The following is an 8,963-nucleotide window of genomic DNA, read 5'->3' on the forward strand; positions in this document are numbered from 1 at the left end:
TGATTTTGTGTATGCTCTGTAGCCTTTCTTGCTATTGATTTGTAGTTTGATTCCATTGTGGTCAGAAAGAGTGCAAGGAATTATTTCAATTTTCCTGTATTTTTTTAAGATTTGCTTTGTGTCCTAATATATGGTCTATTTTAGAGAATGTTTCATGTGCTGCTGAAAAGAATGTATATTCTGCAGCATTTGGATGAAATGTCCTGTAGATATCTGTTAGGTCCATTCCCTCTATGAGCTCATTTAGTCCAGATGCCTCTCTGTTTATTTTTTCCTGGGATGACCTGTCAATTGATGAGAGTGAGGTCTTGAAGTCACCCACTACCACTGTGTTTGGTGTTATCTGTGACCTTAGTTCTAATAGTGTTTGTTTGATGAATTTGGGAGCCCCCATATTAGGTGCATATATGTTTAAGATTGTAATGTCCTCCTGTTGGAGTGTGCCCTTAATCAATATAAAGTGACCTTCCTTATCTTTCTTGACTAACTTTGGACTGAGGTCTACCTTGTCAGATATTAGGGTAGCAACCCTGCTTGTTTTCTAGGCCCATTTGCTTGAAACACCGTTTTCCAACCTTTCACCCTAAGATAAGGTCCATCCTTTGTAGAAAGGTGAGTTTTTTCGAGACAAAAAAAAAATAAAAAAAGTTTCATCTCCATTACCCTGCCCAAGACTTGGGTCTGGCCTCCAGGTTTTATCCTATGGCATACTCCCTCTTCCCTCTTCTGCCCCTTGAAAGCTGCTCTCCTTCACACACCCCCAGTCCTAACTTCCCTTAATCACCTGCTCCTGCCTATCTCTAGACACTTTCCTAGAAATCCACAAAAGTGGTATCAGTAATGGCTGGCTTTTTCCTAGGTGTACCCACTTCCCATCTTCACTAAGTGACTCTAAAGGCTGGCTTCCTGGTGGGCACTGGAGGAAACTGGATGAACTGAGGGATTTCCAAACTGTAGGCAAGATCAGTAAGAGTTGCTGGAGACAAGAGTAAGGTGGGCCAGATGACCAGGTATTCCCAAAAATGCACATGAGGAATATCAGACTGTTGGGAGTGGTGGTGCACACCTTTAATCCCAGTGCTCACTCAGGAGGCAGAGGTGGATCACCATGAGTTCCAGGCCACCCTGAGACTACATAGTAAATCCCAGGTCAACCTGGACTAGAGTGAGACCCGACTTCAAAATGCCCAAAAAAGAAGAAGAAGAATATAAGACAGGAGAGAGGCATTTGTTAGGAGGTGTTTTATGCAAAGAAAAATAGCAAAGGTGATCATCAGTACTTTGTAGCACAAGTCCAGTGTGCAAGATAATGGTGGAATGCAATTCAACTCAATAAAAGTGTAAGCCTGAGGGCTTCGTGGAGAATAAATAGGAAGCTAAGGAAGGCAGTGTGTAAGGGCCTGAGCTCTGGTTTGGGTGTCGTCTGGGGCTCTGTGTAGGTCTCCCACAAGTTGTGTGTCCACAGATAAGTCACGCAACCTCTCTGAGCCTCCGTGTTCCCGCTGGTAAAATATTAGCATGCATAGTACCACCTCACTGGTTTCTAGCAAACACCACATACAATTATGCATGTTGTATGGTTAGAGTGGGTGAGTGTGTAATAGACCACTCCCTATCTTTCTGGACCCCTAAAAACTGACAGTACAAGGAGTTGACAGAACTTCTTGACATAGGCATATATCAAAAGACCATTTCAGGAGCTGGGCATGGTGGCACAAGACTTTAATCCTAGCACTTGGAAGGCAAAGGTAGGTGGATTGCCATGAGTTCAAGGCCACTCTGAGACTACATAGTGAGTTCCAGGTCAGCCTGGACTAGAGTGAGACCCTACCTCAAAAACAAAAAACAAAAAAAAAATGGGGTGGCATTGCAGGGCCTGGAGAGATGGCTTAGTTAAGGTGTTTGACTGCAAAGCCAAAGGACCTCAGTTCGATTCCCCAGGACCCACATAAGCCAGATGCACAAGGTGGCACATGGGTCTGGAATTTGTTTGCAGTGGGAGGCCCTGGCGTGCCCATTCTCTCTCTCTCTCATATAAATAAAATATTTTAAAAAAAAAAACCACTGCAAGCTGGATCATGCCTGGTGTCCGGTATCCCAGCTAGTGGGGAGGCTGAGGAATACCACTGAGGCCAGGCACTGCAGACCAGCCTCAGCAGCCCAGTGAGACCTTGTTTAAAACCAACCTCCCTACCAACCAGCCAACTAAAAAGGCATTCAGGGCTGGGGATGGAGCTCAGTGTTAGAGTGTTTGCCTAGCATAGGCAAGGTCCTGGGTTTGATCCCCAGAGTGGAAATGAAGAAGGAGGAGGAGAAAAAGGAGAAGGAGGAAAAACAGGTTGAGTATGGAGAGGAGGAGGAGGAGGAGGAGGAGACAACAACAGGAGGCTCTGGTGTCCAAGTATGAAGACGACATGTGGCGATGAACCAGTGATGGTTCATGAATCATCTCATAAAATACTTCATTGATAAGGGCTGGAAATGTGGCCTAGCTGGCAGAGTGCTTGCTTAGTACACATGAAGGCCTGGGTTTGATCCACAGTGCTGTATAAACCAACAGAGCACAACAATGCACACCTGTGATTCCCAACTCTTGGGGTGTAAATGCAGGAAGATCAGGAATTCAAGGTTATTACTGGATACCTAGCAAGTTTAAGGCTAGTCTGGGCTACATGAGACCTCAACTCAAAAACAAAAACAAGGGCTGGAGAGATGGCTCAGCAGTGAAGGCACTTGCCTGCAAAGCCTAAGAACCCATGTTCAACTCTCTAGATCCCATGTAAGCCAGATGCACAAGGTGATGCAAGCATGCAAGGTTGCACATGTGCACAAGGTGGTGCACATATCTGGAGTGGCTGAAGGTTCTGGCATGCCAATTCTCTCCCTCCCGCACTCTCTCATAAAAATAAATAAATAAGGTGGGTATGGTGGTGCCCGCCTTCAATCCCAGCACTTGGAAGGCAGAGGTAGGTGGATCACCATGAGTTCAAGTTCACCCTGAGAGTACATAGTGAATTCCAGATCAGCCTGGACTAGAGTGAAACTTTACCTAGAAAACCCAAAATAAATAAATAAATAGGTAGATGAATAAAACACTTAAAACCTAAGAAGGGTTGGAGAGATTGCTTAGTGGTTAAGGCACTTTCCTGCAAAGCTTAGGGACCCATGTTCAACTCTCCAGATCCCACGTAAGCCATACGCACGAAGGTGAGGCAAGTGCAAGGTGTCACATGCCCACTAGGTGGTGCAGGCATCTGGAGTTCGATTGCAGTGGTTGAGGCACTGGTGTGCCAATTCTCTCTTTCTCTTTCTAATAATAATAATAACAATAAAGAGCCAGCCGTGGTGGCACACGCCTTTAATCCAGCACTCGGGAGGCAGAGGTAGGAGGATCACCGTGAGTTCGAGGCCACGCTGAGACTCCATAGAGACTTCCAGGTCAGCCTGAGGTAAAGTGAGACCCTACCTCGAAAAAACAAAATAATAATAATAATAATGAAATAAAAAATTAAATTAAATTAAAAAAACAACAAGTAAGTAGCTCTAGCCTGAGCCCAGAGCCAGACTTAGATCCTGGTACTTCCCCAGTGGCCCTTTGATACCGTCATCAGCTATAAGGGAACCAGCCTCACAGGGCATCTTGTGGGAGGTTCTTCTGCTGCCTTTGCTCTCCTCTGCAGGGAGCTTCAGCAATTAAACAATGGTAGCCACAGCCTGCATGCCAGGACCAGGCTCCACCATGAGCCATGGTGGCCTTGCTTAACCCTCACCAGCCCAGAAGAAGGGGCTGTGACTTCCTGTGCTTGTCTCTGGTGCTCAGAGGGTTCCTGGTGCAGCACGTGACACAGTCAGGACCCCAATCCAAGACTGATGGAGAGGCAGCCCAAGAATATCCTGTCACACAAACAGCCCACATCATGATATGGCCTAAAGGAGCATCATGGCCAGGGAAAGGGAGTGAGAAAGAGAGAAAGAGAAAGAGAGAGAGAGTGAGTCAATAAAACCGTACACAATAAACAGCTACCACTGAATGGCTCTCCCGGGCAGGCTTTGATCAGAGCCCAAGGTGAAGGTTAATCTCCCTGACGTGCTGCTCTTCCACACAAACCTTGGGGTTTCTGTGACTTTACAAAGAAGTCCATCACACTGCAAGAGGATGAAAAGACTAGATCAAACTGGAAGGCTGGGAGGCTGTGGGACTGAGCTCTGCCTTGTGGAGCAAAGTTTGACTGTGAGAGTGTTTGAACAGGACACTGACAATGAGGCCAACCCAAGGGTTCAAGGGCAGGAGGGCAATGTACCTCCGTGAGCTGGTGTCCACGAGTCAGTCATGCTGCAAGGGGCCTCCTGAGCAGAGGATATGAAGGTGTGAACAGTGAACCTGGCCCCAAAGGGCAGCAGCCTTGATTAGGAGGTGAGCTCCTGAGTCAGGTGGTCAAGAGGAAGGAGGAGTTTTGTGAGATTAAAAGAGCTGGAGGTGAGCTCCTGAGTCAGGTGGTCAAGAGGAAGGAGGAGTTTTGTGAGATTAAAAGAGCTGGAGGTGAGCTCCTGAGTCAGGTGGTCAAGAGGAAGGAGGAGTTTTGTGAGATTAAAAGAGCCTGCCCTGGGCTGGAGAGATGGCTCAACAGATAAGGCACTTGCCTGCAAAGCCTAAGGAGCCAGGTTCAATTCCCAGTACCCACGTAAGCCAGATGCGCAAGGTGGCACATGTATCTGGAGTTTGTTTGCAGTGGCTGGAGGCCCTGGTGCACCCCCACACCTCGTGTATGTCTGTGTCTTTCTCACAAATAAATAAGAGCCTGCCCTGCAGGGACTTTCCACAAAGGCAGCAGGATCACACATGGACCTGAGGCGCCAAGGACCTGGTCACAGTGGCCCCGATATGGGCAGCTCTTCCTCTGCACCTCTGAGGCCACTCCAAGGGAGAAGATGGTTGTACAAGGTCTGGGAGGAGGTGGAGGAAGATGAAGGGGGGAAGGAGGCAGTTCTGGGAACCAGAGGAGGGCAAGAAGGCTGAGAGCCCTTGTGTTTAGAAATAAAGTCATGGGCACCTGAGAGGGCAACAGTTAATGCTGTAAGGATCCATGGGAATTTTGTTAGGGAATAAATCAAAGGCCCTTCCACTGAATATGATGGAAGACAAATGTAGAGAAATTACACGGGCACACATTCACAGTCTGTAGCATAGTCAAAGCAAAACAAGTTAAGTACGGCAGGAAGTGCTGGCCATAGAATTCAGCGGTAGAGCACTTGCCTAGACCACATAAGCCCCAGTAGCATCAAAACCACTGCTGACTGCTCAAGCTGGAGGACCTGACTTCGATCCCCAGACCCCACGTAAAAAGCTAGAAGCCATGGCAGATCTCTGTAATCCTAGCAGGCTGATGCTCCCAGGAAGTTCATGGTGAGAACAGCAAAGAACAGCAGTGAGCAAAAATCAGAGCCAGCTGGTGGTGAGGATTGCCAAAGGTAGAAGGATCATTGTGGGTTCGAGGCCACCCTGAGACTACATAGTGAGTTCTAGGTCAGTCTAAGCAAGAGAGAAACTGTACATTAAAAAACTAAAATAGGGCTGGAGAGATGGCTTAGTGGTTAAGCGCTTGCCTGTGAAGCCTAAGGACTCCAGTTCGAGGCTCGGTTCCCCAGGTCCCACATTAGCCAGATGCACAAGGGGGCGCACGCGTCTGGAGTTCGTTTGCAGAGGCTGGAAGCCCTGGCGCGCCCATTCCCTCTCTCTCCCTCTATCTGTCTTTCTCTCTGTGTCTGTTGCTCTCAAATAAATAAATAATTAATTAAAAAAAACTAAAATAAATAAATAATTGTATTAGAGGAAAACATATTCCCACTAAGCGTTAGCAGTCTTGGAGAATCTATACCCTGAACCATTGTCCTTCCATAGAGCAATCCTTAAAGCTACTGCCCTAGGCAGAGAGTGACACAGGGATGAGAACTGGGCTTGGCATCTGAGAGCCCCAGGTACAAATGCCATGTCTTTTACTCCCATATTTGACCTATACGAGAGGAGTGCAGATCTCAGCCGTAGGTCAGAACAGGACTCACAGAAACATCGGAGGAGAGCCAAATATTTCTCAAACACCAAGCCCCATCCAATTTTATTATCTTTTATTTATTTTCAGAAAGAGAGAGACAGAAAGGGAGTTTCAGGGCCTCCTGCTGCTGCAAATGAACTCCAGATGACTATGTCATTTTGTGCATCTGGCTTCACATGGGTACTGGAGAATTGAACTGAGGTTCTTGGGCTTTGCAGGCAAGCACCTTAACCACTGAGCCATCTCTCCAGCTCATATTTTATTTATTTGTTTATTTTTATTTTTATTTGAGACAGAGAGGGAGAGAGAAAGAGAGAGATAGAGAGTACAGGCATGCCAGGGCCTGTAGCCAATGCAAATGAACTCTAGACACATGCACCACCTTGTGTACCTGGCTTATGTGGGACCTGAATTGAACTGGTCCTTAGGCTTCATAGGCAAGTGCCTTAACCATTAAACCATCTCTCCAGCCCAACTTTATTCTTCCAGGTAGAGTCTCACTCTTGCCTAGGCTGACCTGGAACTCACTCTGTAGCCTTGGGCTGGCCTTGAACTCATGGTGATCCTCCAGTCTCAGCCTCCCAAGTGCTGGGATTACAGTTGTGCACCACCATCCTAGCCCCCAAGCCCTTATTTTAAGTAATGAAACTATAACATGAATCGAACAAAGATCTGACTCCATGCAGTATAGATCCAACTAACAAAGAGGGCCAAAGAAACCATGAATACATAAAGAAATGAAGGCAGATAATGGGAAGGAAGGAGGAACAATGCTATTTTGTTGTTTCTTTTATGTTGGACAGGGAGGAGGCTGCTGATAAAGGGATAGTGATTGGGCAGCTATCTTAGAGGAAGAAGGTTCCTGGCAGAATGAAGCAAGAACAAAGATTCTGAGGAAAGAATCTGTGGGGATAATGAACAAAGAGACCTGTCCAGCCGGAACCTGTAAGGAAGGTAGGGATGAAAGAGAAGAAAAGTCAGAGAGATACTCCGGTAGGAGGAGGCAAGAAAGATTTGGATTTGACGCCAGCTGAAAAGTGGGGAAAAAAAAAAAAAAAAAAAAAAACAATGAAAGGGCTGAAGAGATGGCTTAGAGGCTAAGACATTTGCCTGTGAACCCTAAGGACCAGTACCTATGCAAGCCAGAGGCACAGGTGGCACATGCATCTGGAATTTGTTTGCAGTGGCTAGAGGCCCTGGTGCACCCATTCTCTCTATCTGCCTCTTTCTCTCTCCCGTATGTATGTATGTATGTATATAACATTTTTTTAAAAAAGAAAGTGTGAAACCAACCTGTTCTACATGAGAACCTGTCTAAAAACAATGGGGGGGGGTGCAGCTGGAGAGATGGCTTAGCAGTTACATTGCTTGCCTGTGAAGCCTAAGGACCTGGGTTCAATTCCCCAGTACCCACATAAACCAGATGTAGAAGGTGGCACATATGTCTGGAGTTCATTTGTAGTGGCTGGAGGCCCTGGCATGCCCATTCTGTCTATCTGTCTCTCTCTCTCTCTCTCAAATAAATAAATAAATAATAAAAACAGAAGGGGGACTGGAGAGATGTGGCTTAGTGGTTAGGGCACTTGCCTGCAAAGTCTGAGGACCCAAATTCAATTCCCCAGTACCCATGTAAGCCAGATGCGCAGTGGTACGCACATCTGGGGTTCATTTGCAGTGGCTGGAGGCTCTGCTCTATCTACCTCTTCATCTCTCCCTCCTTTCCTCTCTGAAATAAATACAACATTTTTTTTTCGTCTGGCTCAGAAGAGTCCGTAACAAAGATTCTCATCACAGAACCTTGTTCTCAGTGAGGGAAAGTGGATCATCACTGCCAAAAAGTATGGAACGCTTCACGAATTTGCGTGTCATCCTTGCGCAGGGGCCATGCTAATCTTCTCTGTATCGTTCCAATTTTAGTATATGTGCTGCCAAAGTGAGCACAAAACGTACTTTTTTAAAATAAAGGATCCAGGTTCAATTCCCCAGTCCTCAAGTAAACCAGATGCACAAGGTGGTGCATGCATCTGGAGTTCATTTACAGTGGCTGGAGGCCCCAGTAGTACCTATTTTCCCTCTCTATCTGCCTCTCTCTCTCAAATAAATAAATTAACACACACAGAGAGAAGGGCCAGGCATGGTGGCGCACACCTTTAATCCCAGCACTCAGGAGGCAGAGGTAGAAGGATCACTGTGAGTTCGAGGCCAGCCTGGAAATACATAGTGAATTCCACATCAGCCAGGGCTAGAGCAAGACCCTACCTCAAAAACAAACAAAAAACCAGAAGGGAAGGAAGGAAGGAGTGGTGGGAGGGAGAAGGGAAAGAAGAAAGGAGAGAGAGAAAATGTGTGTTGTGGCACATGCTTTTAATCTCAGTACTTGGGAGGCTGAGGCATGAGGACTGTTGTGGATTCAAGGCCAAATTGAGCTACATAGCAAGACACTGTCTCTCTATACAGATATATGTGTATTATATCATATATATATATGTATATATATATATGTATATATATAATATATATATGTATATATATTATATCATATATATGTATATATATGTGTATTATATCATATATCATATATATGTGTATATATATATATATATATAGAGAGAGAGAGAGAGAGAGAGAGAGAGAGAGAGAGAATGGGTTTGGAGGGGTTCAGTCGTGGACTAGGCACAGATCAGGGAGGCAGCCAGAAGCAAATGGGCCAGTGTCGTAGGAGGGAAACTGGCAGCTTGTGTCATTTTTTTTTTTCTGCACGTTTTTCTACTGAGTGTCATACAATAAATAAATGGCTTTAGTTTTGTGAGCTGTGTAGCCTCTGTCACCATCATGTCAGCCTTTCGCTGTTGCACAAACAGCCACAGACACGTGTGAGCAGATGGACTCGCTACGTTCCAGTAAAACACCGGA

The 8,963-nt window shown here is 46.0% G+C and overlaps 1 non-coding gene across 1 annotated transcript; it reads right to left on the minus strand.

The window, feature by feature from the left end:
- Positions 1-7,884: 7,884 nt before the first annotated feature.
- Positions 7,885-7,991, minus strand: LOC123453363. The gene has a single exon (XR_006632756.1). It is a non-coding gene; the product is annotated as a U6 spliceosomal RNA (small nuclear RNA).
- Positions 7,992-8,963: the final 972 nt, after the last annotated feature.

Source organism: Jaculus jaculus, chromosome 11 (genome assembly GCF_020740685.1).
Source record: "Jaculus jaculus isolate mJacJac1 chromosome 11, mJacJac1.mat.Y.cur, whole genome shotgun sequence".
Taxonomy (NCBI): Eukaryota; Metazoa; Chordata; class Mammalia; order Rodentia; family Dipodidae; genus Jaculus; species Jaculus jaculus.